Genomic DNA, 13,202 nt, shown 5'->3' with positions numbered 1-13,202 from the left:
GCCTCCACCGCAGTGAGACGCAGACGCTCCATCATAGTTTTCACGCGATCCGCAGAGCACGAACCACCCGTCGATGGTGTTGGAACAGCAACCGCCGCCGCCTTCCCATCGCTCGGTAGCGCCCGGACAGGGGAGTTGCAGCCTCCGCCCGACGCAGAGAAATCAGCCCCAAGGGCATCGTGCTCCAGCCCCGCACTTACCCCCTCCATGCGAGCGCCGGCAGTCCCCAATCGCGCCGCTGCCAAGGGTGGGTAGCGTTGCCAGGAACGCCCCTGAGTGCCCGATGAGGCGGGGGATTAGCAGGATTGGGGGTGGAGAGGATTGGATCGGCAATCAGAATTGCGGATCCAGACTACGATCAACCCTAGGAAACCGCCAATCGCCCTAGCGATGCGAGAGCCTGGGGAACATGGCGATGAGCATGGCGAGCGCGGTTGATGAAGTTGTGCATTAAGTGCGCCCTTTCTAATCAGCCAAGCAACAGAAAAGGGTTGTTCACGTGATTATGGACCCATGACACACCATTATAGCCACCGTCCAATCTGAAAATAGGCCGTCGAATCCCTGTCACTCACTGTCCGCCACTCTCAGCTCTCCTGTATTTAAACCATGCATTAGCCGTGGGAGAAACCAAGTTAAACTCAAAGAGAGTGAGTGAGCGAGTGTTGCACAAACAACATGTCTGCCTAGGCGTCAATACAGTGTCATTTCTTTCCTTCATTTTATTAAACTTCACTCCATTTTATTAAACTTCAAACAGTGCATGCTGAGCTATGTGGGATTCGAACCCAAACCAACCACCTCTAATAGTGAAGCAGCTAACCACTACGATACTTCAATTGTTGTGCCATAAAACTTCTTTCCTCCTACTTATTGAAGTATAATGCTAATAAAAAAACATGCATTTCCCATCTGATTATTTTTTCAGTTTGGCCGTTTTCTTTGTTTTTTTCCTTATTTCTTAACATTTTTCTTTCTATACTTAATTCATAGAACTTTTAAAATTCGTTAACTTTTTCAAATTTATGATTATTAAAAAAATGAACTATTTACGAACTCATGACCTTTTTTCAAATTCATGGTTTTTTTAGTCTGAGATTTTATTTCAAATTCATGAACTTTTTTGAGTATGCAGTTTTATTTCAAATTTGTGAGATTTTTAAAAATATCATGAGCACATGGAACTTTTTTCGGTGGTTTTATGCTTGCAAGCAGACACACGGTGTACAATTGTTTCGAACCACTTTTTTCACCTCCGACTCACTCAATTTTTTCCACACCCTGGCATCACCATAGCCAGCATGCATGTTGGTTTCTGACATTTTATGTTTTTTTAAATTAGTGAAAAAACCCGAAAACACAAGACCAAATTCGTTCAAAGCTTGCATGGGGGACAACATTGGGCATGCCCAACTGCTAGCAAAATTTGTTGTCATTTATATTTTTATTTATTATTTCTCCTTTTTCTCTTTTTCACAATTTTTATTTTTTTTCACAAAATTTGTTCACAAAGTGAATAAAGTTCTCGTTGAAAAAGATTTAGAAAATTAGTTTATTTTTATCATGTTTGAGAAACCATGTTTCTTGATAACAGGCGTGTGTGCATGCATATACATGTAGGCATGGTAAACGAGTGCAGGTTTTCTTCCATCGATACAGTAGTTGACCCTTATATCTTTTCTGCTTTTAAATATCACGACCGGCAGCATAGTCGGATGGCAAGTAGTGTAATCAGGACGATGCCTTTTCAGTCTTAGGGCTGTCTGGATGAAGGGCGGCGGGAGTCGCGGTGTTCATGCACGGAACGTGCGTCTCAGATGCGAGCGGGCAGCCATGGCCATGCGGGTGGCATGGATGTTGGTGTTCGATGTAGCATGGGTATGCCGGAAGGGTGTGAGCGCCGAGGTACATAACTTGTCTGGTTTTACCGACCATCGGTGGCGGCATCTACGGATGCCGTTCCTCTTCTTGAAGGCTCCGTCGCGGTGCTCCCATTTCTCTCGGACTCCAGGTGAAAACTTGATTTTCATGATCGGATGGTGGCGACACTCCGGCGTCGTCCCCTTCTTAGAGGCACCGTCTTGGAACCCATGTTTCGTTCGTGGCCGACACACCTCTACACGGTGGCTAGCTCCTGGTGTTGGTCTCCGTCGACTCCAAGCGGTTCATCTTGTGTATCTGTAGTTTGCTTGGGGTCGTTGGGGTGGTGTTGCGGTGCTCGGCACCTTTGCATCTTGCCTTAGGTGTGTGTGCATGAAGTGTGGTGTTGGCGTGCGTTTGTATCACTTGGTCCGGTTGTCTTATGGTCGGTGCTTTATATATAAAGCGGGGCGAAAGCCTTTTTCGGTAATCAGGAGTTCAGAACGATGAGGTTACAAAATTTGTTCCCAAATTCCAAAAAAATTCTTGATTTCCACAGTTGTTAGCAAATTCAATAAATGTTTGGAATTTCAATAAAATTGTTCACACTTTGAAACAATTGTTTGTAATTTTGAAAAATGTTCGTATTTTCAGTTTAGTTCCTGTGTTTCAAAAAATGTTCTCCTTTTCATTGCTTTTTTCCTTTGTAAATCAAATGTTTGAGAGTCCCAAAACTCGCGTTTTCACAAAATGTTTTAGGTTTTTTTAAAACACAAATTTGTGTTCGAATCACCCAAAAAAATGTTTGCAATTCTAAAAAATGTTATCATTTTTAGTTTTGTTCCTTTTATGATTCCCAAAAGGTGTTCACCTTTTCGCAAAATGTTCTAGTTCTTTTTAAAATATCACAAATTTTTAAATGGCCGTGTTTCTAAAAATATTTACCTTTCCCAATTAGAAAATGAGGTCTGATTTAAAAAAAAATTGTCGTGGCTTTTGGTTTATATAGACTGGGTTACCATTTTGGACACGAAATCTCAGTTGGTATAGTGGCTACTGTCATGGTTGACTGGTGCGATGCCCCTGGTTTGATCCCTATTGCACAATTTGGTTTATCTTAATTTTGTGAACTCTTGTTTAAAATTTTGCCGCGATCTTTAGCTTCTTAATGATTCGCGCTGAAACTATAACGTAGCAGATTGGTTGTCACAGTGGTTAGCTTGGCGTCCACATAGACTCATAGATGCAGGTTCGATTCCCGCCGCTCTCCTTTCAGTGGACAACGCATTTTGAAGAAAAGACTTCTAAAAGAAACTTCAAAGAAAAAACCATCACGTCCTTTATTATGAAGGGGTATGGAGTAATCTCAGCCGTCGATGTGTTCAGAAGGGTGTACCGAAGTAGAAGTAGTGCTGTAATATTCAGAGTTGAGAACTAGCTTCGATGCGTCTGGAAGGGTAGCCAAGGTCAGTCATAAGCTCAAGAAAGTAGACCTGACAAAATTATCAGTGCTGTGCATCCCTAAATAATTTCCCGATTTAACCAGGAGAAGGGTGTTTACCAGTTCGCCGACAAGTATGGAGCAAATGTTGATGGGTACAGGTAAAAACACGCAAACCCAAACCTACAGTTTTTATCAGTAAAAACATAATTCAGACATCTCTTTCAAAAAATAAAAACATCTTATGTGGTTCTTACTGCGTTGCAGCCCTATATATACACCAGAAGAATGGTCTCCAAGCGGTGACGTTTATGTCGGAGGTACGCGTAGATTGGCATCTCCAAACAAATAAGTTTACATTGTGTGGCGTTTCTTTTAAGCGCATCGTAAAATGTCTACTGTATCCCAAATTCATTATATTTGACCTTTTGCTTACTTTCTTGATTTTATACATACAGGAAAGACAGGGCTGTTTCTCTGGGCAGTGACTCTTGCTGGAATTCTGCTGGCGGTGCTCTTCTTGTCTACTCACTCTGTAAACTAATATAAGAGCATTTACATCATTAAAGTAGTGATCTAAACACTTTTATATTAGTTTACGAAGGGAGTATAATATTAGTGCCTTGGCTTCCCGAAGCCTACGTGCAGCAAACCAAGCCGTGCACCAAACAATGTGTGTATATATAGTGTAATGGACACAAATATCACTACCCGCAAATCAGTAAATACCCATAATTAATTATTAATGTTCTAAGACTACCCATAGTGAAAGTAATATAGGTAGTAACATCACATGTATCTAGATAAAATAGATGATGTGGCAAGCAATAAATGAAGAAAGAGAGACATGTAGTAACATAGCTAGTTACTACTAGTATGAGTAATATCACACATATTAAGCCAAGATAAGTCTATAGCCTAATAAATGAAGTATTGCATGTCACCACACATATATTACTCCCCACTATAGAGATAGTAACATAGAGTAGTAACATGAGCATGTTACTACTCTATATTACTATCCATTATAGCTAGTCTAAGCAGCATGGTGCAAGCGTGATTAAGTTTTCAGTGCCAAGCTCTCACACAAATGATATCAAGTTCTACAATGGCACTTGAATCATCATAGACTTGAACAGACTTTAATGCTGCAAGTAAAGATGAAGATAAAGAACCCCTGGTACCATATATTGCATATACTTGATGGATATTACAAAGCACTCAACAAGTATCATAAACAAAGTTTTAAATAGCTGACTATAGCTATACTGTAGCTGTTTGAGCAGGGTTTCACTATTTGACATAGCCTGCTATTTTAAACTATATATGGTCATAAAGCATTGTGCACATCAAGAAAATACATGCCCTCCGCACCTCAATAGAAAAAAAAGAGATCCATGCAATATTTATGACATTATTTCTGCAACTAAAAGTTATAGCCTTACCAACACTAAAACATTAAGAAAAAGGATTTACAGTGCATCCGCTGTGAAACCTTCGTGATAAAGGACAGGTCAGAGATTCGTTTCTGGAAGGATAACTGGCTAGGCAACGCTAGTCTCCCAGAACAATATTCAGCCTTGTACCCTACTGAGAATGATACGCTGGCACATGTGCTTAGTTCATCCCCGCCGAATATTACCTTCCGGCGGGATTTGATTGGCCCTCGTCTCATGCAATGCAAAATCTCCTACCCCGATTAGAATTGATTAACATGACACAAGGACGAGATGTGTTTCGCTGGAACCTCACTACATCTGAGTACTTCACCATAGACTCTATGTACCATGCTCTCACACATTCCGAGGTCTCTATGGAGAATAACAAGAAAAATTGGAAGTCAAAGATCCTAACAAAAGTTCAATTTTTCATGTGGTATCTTTAGAGGGGTGTTGTGCTAACCAAAGACAACCTTGCGTGTAACCGGCTAGGAAGTAAGAAGTGTAGCTTTTGTGCTCATGATGAGACAATTGAACACCTATTTTTCTAGTACAAGTTTGCACACTCTACATGGTCAGTCATCCAAATAGCGTCCAATCTATATCTGCCCACAACCGTGGCCAATACTTTTGATCATTGGTTGGATGGTATCCCAAATAGATTCAAAACGCTACTAAGGGTGGAAGCGTATGCCTTATTATGGTCACTTTGCCTATATAGAAATAATTTGGTTTTTAATGGCATAAATTCTCCTCCTTTGCAGGTTATTTTTCATTGTACGCATTCACTTCGTACGTGGTCTACGCTACATCGTATGAAGCACCAACCGTTGTTCAAGACGGTGTGTACACAGTTGGAGCAGGTGGCCAAGGAGGTTTGTACCCATTTTTTGAAAAGGAGGATAGACCCCCGGCCTCTGCATCTGGACGATGCATGCGACCATTTTATTAATTATTCACAGACACCATACAAAGTAATACATCAGTCAGCCTGAAGCCACCATCTAGGCAACACCTATTGCTACTCTTATCCCATTGATGAAGGTGTCTCGAATATCCGGACCTAATACCAAACGCACATCGCACCAAACCCTGACATCCAAAGCAGGATGCTGTTGGGGAACGTAGTAATTTCAAAAAATTTCCTACGCACACGCAAGATCATGGTGATGCATAGCAACGAGAGGGGAGAGTGTGATCTACGTACCCTTGTAGACCGACAGCGGAAGCGTTAGCACAACGCGGTTGATGTAGTCGTACGTCTTCACGGCCCGACCGATCAAGCACCGAAACTACGGCACCTCCGAGTTTTAGCACACGTTCAGCTCGATGACGATCCCCGGACTCCGATCCAGCAAAGTGTCGGGGAAGAGTTCCGTCAGCACGACGGCGTGGTGACGATCTTGATGTACTACCGTCGCAGGGCTTCGCCTAAGCACCGCTACAATATTATCGAGGACTATGGTGGAAGGGGGCACCGCACACGGCTAAGAATATGATCACGTGGATCAACTTGTGTGTCTAGGGGTGCCCCCTGCCCCCGTATATAAAGGATCAAGGGGAGGAGGCCGGCCGGCCCCTATGGTCCGCCAAGGAGGAGTCCTCCTCCTAGTAGGAGTAGGACTCCTACTAGGAGGGGGAAAGAAGTGGGGAGGGAGAAGGAAAGGGGGGCGCCGCCCCCCCTCTCCTAGTCCAATTCGGACCAGGGGGAGGAGGCGCGCAGCCCACCTTTGGCTGCCCCCCCTCTCTCCACTAAGGCCCATATGGCCCATTACTCCTCCCGGGGGGGGGGGGGGATTCCGGTAACCCTCCGGCTCTCCGGTTTTCTCCGAAATCACCCGGAACACTTCCGGTGTCCGAATATAGCCGTCCAATATATCAATCTTTATGTCTCGACCATTTCGAGACTCCTCGTCATGTCCGTGATCACATCCGGAACTCCGAACTAACTTCGGTACATCAAAACTCATAAACTCATAATATAACTGTCATCGAAACCTTAAGCGTGCGGACCCTACGGGTTCGAGAACAATGTAGACATGACCGAGACACGTCTCCGGTCAATAACCAATAGCGGAACCTGGATGCTCATATTGGCTCCTACATATTCTACGAAGATCTTTATCGGTCAGACCGCATAACAACATACGTTGTTCCCTTTGTCATCGGTATGTTACTTGCCCGAGATTCGATCGTCGGTATCTCAATACCTAGTTCAATCTCGTTACTGGCAAGTCTCTTTACTCGTTCCGTAATACATCATCTCGCAACTAACTCATTAGTTGCAATGCTTGCAAGGCTTATGTGATGTGCATTACCGAGAGGGCCCAGAGATACCTCTTCGACAATCGGAGTGACAAATCCTAATCTCGAAATACGCTAACCCAACATGTACCTTTGGAGACACCTGTAGAGTACCTTTATAATCACCCATTTACGTTGTGACGTTTGGTAGCACACAAAGTGTTCCTCCGACAAACGGGAGTTGCATAATCTCATAGTCATAGGAACATGTATAAGTCATGAAGAAAGCAATAGCAACATACTAAACGATCGGGTGCTAAGCTAATGGAATGGGTCATGTCAATCAGATCATTCACCTAATGATGTGATCCCGTTAATCAAATAACAACTCTTTGTTCATGGTTAGGAAACATAACCATCTTTGATTAACGAGCTAGTCAAGTAGAGGCATACTAGTGACACTCTGTTTGTCTATGTATTCACACATGTATTATGTTTCCGGTTAATACAATTCTAGCATGAATAATAAACATTTATCATGATATAAGGAAATAAATAATAACTTTATTATTGCCTCTAGGTCATATTTCCTTCAGTCTCCCACTTGCACTAGAGTCAATAATCTAGATTACACAGTAATGATTCTAACACCCATGGAGCCTTGGTGTTGATCATGTTTTGCTCGTGGAAGAGGCTTAGTCAATGGGTCTGCAACATTCAGATCCGTATGTATCTTCCAAATCTCTATGTCTCCCACCTGGACTAGATCCCGAATGGAATTGAAGCGTCTCTTGATGTGCTTGGTTCTCTTGTGAAATCTGGATTCCTTTGCCAAGGCAATTGCACCAGTATTGTCACAAAAGATTTTCATTGGACCCGATGCACTAGGTATGACACCTAGATCGGATATGAACTCCTTCATCCAGACTCCTTCATTTGCTGCTTCCGAAGCAGCTATGTACTCCGCTTCACATGTAGATCCCGCCACAACGCTTTGTTTAGAACTGCACCAACTGACAGCTCCACCGTTTAATGTAAACACGTATCCGGTTTGCGATTTAGAATCGTCCGGATCAATGTCAAAGCTTGCATCAACGTAACCTTTTACGATGAGCTCTTTGTCACCTCCATATATGAGAAACATATCCTTAGTCCTTTTCAGGTATTTCAGGATGTTCTTGACCGCTGTCCAGTGATCCACTCCTGGATCACTTTGGTACCTCCCTGATAGACTTATAGCAAGGCACACATCAGGTCTGGTACACAGCATTGCATACATGATAGAGCCTATGGCTGAAGCATAGGGAACATCTTTCATTTTCTCTCTATCTTCTGCAGTGGTCGGGCATTGAGTCTTACTCAATTTCACACCTTGTAACACAGGCAAGAACCCTTTCTTTGCTTGATCCATTTTGAACTTCTTCAAAACTTTGTCAAGGTATGTGCTTTGTGAAAGTCCAATTAAGCATCTTGATCTATCTCTATAGATCTTAATGCCTAATATGTAAGCAGCTTCACCGAGGTCTTTCATTGAAAAACTCTTATTCAAGTATCCCTTTATGCTATCCAGAAATTCTATATCATTTCCAATTAGTAATATGTCATCCACATATAATATCAGAAATGCTACAGAGCTCCCACTCACTTTCTTGTAAATACAGGCTTCTCCAAAAGTCTGTATAAAACCAAATGCTTTGATCACACTATCAAAGCGTTTATTCCAACTCCGAGAGGCTTGCACCAGTCCATAAATGGATCGCCGGAGCTTGCACACTTTGTTAGCTCCCTTTGGATCGACAAAACCTTCTGGTTGCATCATATACAACTCTTCTTCCAGAAATCCATTCAGGAATGCAATTTTGACATCCATCTGCCAAATTTCATAATCATAAAATGCGGCAATTGCTAACATGATTCGGACAGACTTAAGCATCGCTACGGGTGAGAAGGTCTCATCGCAGTCAATCCCTTGAACTTGCCGAAAACCTTTTGCGACAAGTCGAGCTTTGTAGACAGTAATATTACCGTCAGCGTCAGTCTTCTTCTTGAAGATCCATTTATTCTCAATTGCTTGCCGATCATCGGGCAAGTCAACCAAAGTCCATACTTTGTTCTCATACATGGATCCCATCTCAGATTTCATGGCTTCAAGCCATTTTGCGGAATCTGGGCTCACCATCGCTTCTTCATAGTTCATAGGTTCATCATGATCTAGTAGTATGACTTTCAGAACAGGATTACCGTACCACTCTGGCGCGGATCTCACTCTGGTTGATCTACGAGGTTCAGTAGTATCTTGTTCTGAAGTTTCATGATCATCATCATTAGCTTCCTCACTAACTGGTGTAGGTGTCACAGAAACAGGTTTTTGTGATGTACTACTTTCCAATAAGGGAGTAGGTACAGTTACCTCGTCAAGTTCTACTTTCCTCCCACTCACTTCTTTCGAGAGAAACTCCTTCTCCAGAAAGTTTCCGAATTTAGCAACAAAAGTCTTGCCTTCGGATCTGTGGTAGAAGGTGTATCCAATAGTTTCCTTTGGATATCCTATGAAGACACATTTCTCCGATTTGGGTTCGAGCTTATCAGGTTGAAGCTTTTTCACATAAGTATCGCAGCCCCAAACTTTCAGAAACGACAACTTTGGTTTCTTACCAAACCACAGTTCATAAGGCGTCGTCTCAACGGATTTTGATGGTGCCCTATTTAACGTGAATGCGGCCGTCTCTAGAGCGTATCCCCAAAACGATAGCGGTAAATCAGTAAGAGACATCATAGATCGCACCATATCTAGTAAAGTATGATTACGACGTTCGGACACACCATTACGCTGTGGTGTTCCGGGTGGCGTGAGTTGCGAAACTATTCCATAATTTTTCAAATGTACACCAAACTCGTAACTCAAATATTCTCCTCCACGATCAGATCGTAGGAGTTTTATTTTCTTATTACGATGATTTTCAACTTCACTCTGAAATTCTTTAAACTTTTCAAATGTTTCAGACTTGTGTTTCATTAAGTAGATATACCCATATCTGCTTAAGTCATCTGTGAAGGTGAGAAAATAACGATATCCGCCACGAGCCTCAACGTTCATCGGACCACATACATCTGTATGTATGATTTCCAACAAATCTGTTGCTCTCTCCATAGTACCGGAGAACGGTGTTTTTGTCATCTTACCCATAAGGCACGGTTTGCAAGTACCAAGTGATTCATAATCAAGTGGTTCCAAAAGCCCATCAGTATGGAGTTTCTTCATGCGCTTTATACCGATATGACCCAAACGGCAGTGCCACAAATAAGTTGCACTATCATTATCAACTCTGCATCTTTTGGCTTCAACACTATGAATATGTGTGTCACTACTATCGAGATTCAATAAAAATAGACCACTCTTTAAGGGTGCATGACCATAAAAGATATTACTCATACAAATAGAACAACCATTATTCTCAGATTTAAATAAATAACCATCTCGCATCAAACAAGATCCAGATATAATGTTCATGCTTAACGCTGGCACCAAATAACAATTATTTAGGTCTAATATTAATTCCGAAGGTAGATGTAGAGGTAGCGTGCCGACTGCGATCATATCGACTTTGGAACCGTTTGCCACGCGCATCATCACCTCGTCCTTAGCCAATCTTCGCTTAATCCGTAGTCCCTGTTTCGAGTTGCAAATATTAGCAACAGAACCAGTATCAAATACCCAGGTGCTGCTGCGAGCATTAGTAAGGTACACATCAATAACATGTATATCACATATACCTTTGTTCACCTTGCCATCCTTCTTATCCGCCAAATACTTGGGGCAGTTCCGCTTCCAGTGACCAGTCTGCTTGCAGTAGAAGCACTCAGTTTCAGGCTTAGGTCCAGGTTTGGGTTTCTTCTCTTGAGTAGCAACTTTCTTGCTGTCCTTTTTGAAGTTCCCCTTCTTCTTCCCTTTGCCCTTTTTCTTGAAACTAGTGGTCTTGTTGACCATCAACACTTGATGCTCCTTTTTGATTTCTACCTCCGCAGCTTTCAACATTGCGAAGAGCTCGGGAATTGTCTTATTCATCCCTTGCATATTATAATTCATCACGAAGCTCTTGTAGCTAGGTGGAAGTGATTGGAGAATTCTGTCAATGACGCAATCATTTGGAAGATTGACTCCCAATTGAATCAAGTGATTATTATACCCAGACATTTTGAGTATATGCTCACTGACAGAACTGTTCTCCTTCATCTTGCAGCTATAGAACTTATTGGAGACTTCATATCTCTCAATCCGGACATTTGCTTGAAATATTAACTTCAACTCCTGGAACATCTCATATGCTCCATGACGTTCAAAACATCGTTGAAGTCCCGATTCTAAGCTGTAAAGCATGGCACACTGAACTATCGAGTAGTCATCAGCTTTGCTCTGTCAGACGTTCATAACATCTGGTGTTGCTCCAGCAGCAGGCCTGGCACCCAGCGGTGCTTCCAGGGCGTAATTCTTCTGTGCAGCAATGAGGATAATCCTCAAGTTACGGACCCAGTCCGTGTAATTGCTACCATCATCTTTCAACTTTGCTTTCTCAAGGAACGCATTAAAATTCAATGGAACAACAACACGGGCCATCTATTTACAATCAAACATAAACAATCAAGATACTATCAGGTACTAAGTTCATGATAAATTTAAGTTCAATTAATCATATTACTAAAGAACTCCCACTTAGATAGACATCCCTCTAATCCTCTAAGTGATCACGTGATCCAAATCAACTAAACCATGTCCGATCATCACGTGAGATGGAGTAGTTTCATTGGTGAACATCACTATGTTGATCATATCTACTATATGATTCACGCTCGACCTTTCGGTCTCCGTGTTCCGAGGCCATATCTGTATATGCTTGGCTCGTCAAGTATAACCTGAGTATTCCGCGTGTGCAACTGTTTTGCACCCGCTGTATTTGAACGTAGAGCCTATCACACCCGATCATCACGTGGTGTCTCAGCACGAAGAACTTTCGCAACGGTGCATACTCAGGGAGAACACTTCTTGATAATTAGTGAGAGATCATCTTATAATGCTACTGTCAATCAAAGCAAGATAAGATGCATAAAAGATAAACATCACATGCAATCAATATAAGTGATATGATATGGCCATCATCATCTTATGCTTGTGATCTCCATCTTTGAAGCACCATCGTGATCACCATCGTCACCGGCGCGACACCTTGATCTCCATCGTAGCATCGTTGTCGTCTCGCCAATCTTATGCTTCCACGACTATCGCTACTGCTTAGTGATAAAGTAAAGCATTACAGCGCGATTGCATTGCATACAATAAAGCGACAACCATATGGCTCCTGCCAGTTGCCGATAACTCGGTTACAAAACATGATCATCTCATACAATAAAATTTAGCATCATGTCTTGACCATATCACATCACAACATGCCCTGCAAAAACAAGTTAGACGTCCTCTACTTTGTTGTTGCATGTTTTACGTGGCTGCTACGGGCTTAAGCAAGAACCAATCTTACCTACGCATCAAAACCACAACGATAGTTTGTCAAGTTGGTGCTGTTTTAACCTTCACAAGGACCGGGCGTAGCCACACTCGGTTCAACTAAAGTTGGAGAAACTGTCACCCGCAAGCCACCTATGTGCAAAGCACGTCGGGAGAACTGGTCTCGCGTAAGCGTACGCGTAATGTCGGTCTGGGCCGCTTCGTCCAACAATACCACCGAACCATGACATGCTGGTAAGCAGTATGACTTATATCGTCCACAACTCACTTGTGTTCTACTCGTGCATATAACATCAACATATCAAACCTAGGCTCGGATGCCACTGTTGGGGAACGTAGTAATTTCAAAAAAATTCCTACGCACACGCAAGATCATGGTGATGCATAGCAACGAGAGGGGAGAGTGTGATCTACGTACCCTTGTAGACCGACAGCGGAAGCGTTAGCACAACGCGGTTGATGTAGTCGTACGTCTTCACGGCCCGACCGATCAAGCACCGAAACTACGGCACCTCCGAGTTTTAGCACACGTTCAGCTCGATGACGATCCCCGGACTCCGATCCAGCAAAGTGTCGGGGAAGAGTTCCGTCAGCACGACGGCGTGGTGACGATCTTGATGTACTACCGTCGCAGGGCTTCGCCTAAGCACCGCTACAATATTATCGAGGACTATGGTGGAAGGGGGCACCGCACACGGCT

This window comes from Triticum urartu, chromosome 2A (genome assembly GCF_056163025.1).
Source record: "Triticum urartu cultivar PI428250 chromosome 2A, HENAU_Tu73, whole genome shotgun sequence".
Lineage (NCBI taxonomy): Eukaryota > Viridiplantae > Streptophyta > Magnoliopsida > Poales > Poaceae > Triticum > Triticum urartu.
Note: the sequence above shows the minus strand (reverse complement) of the source record.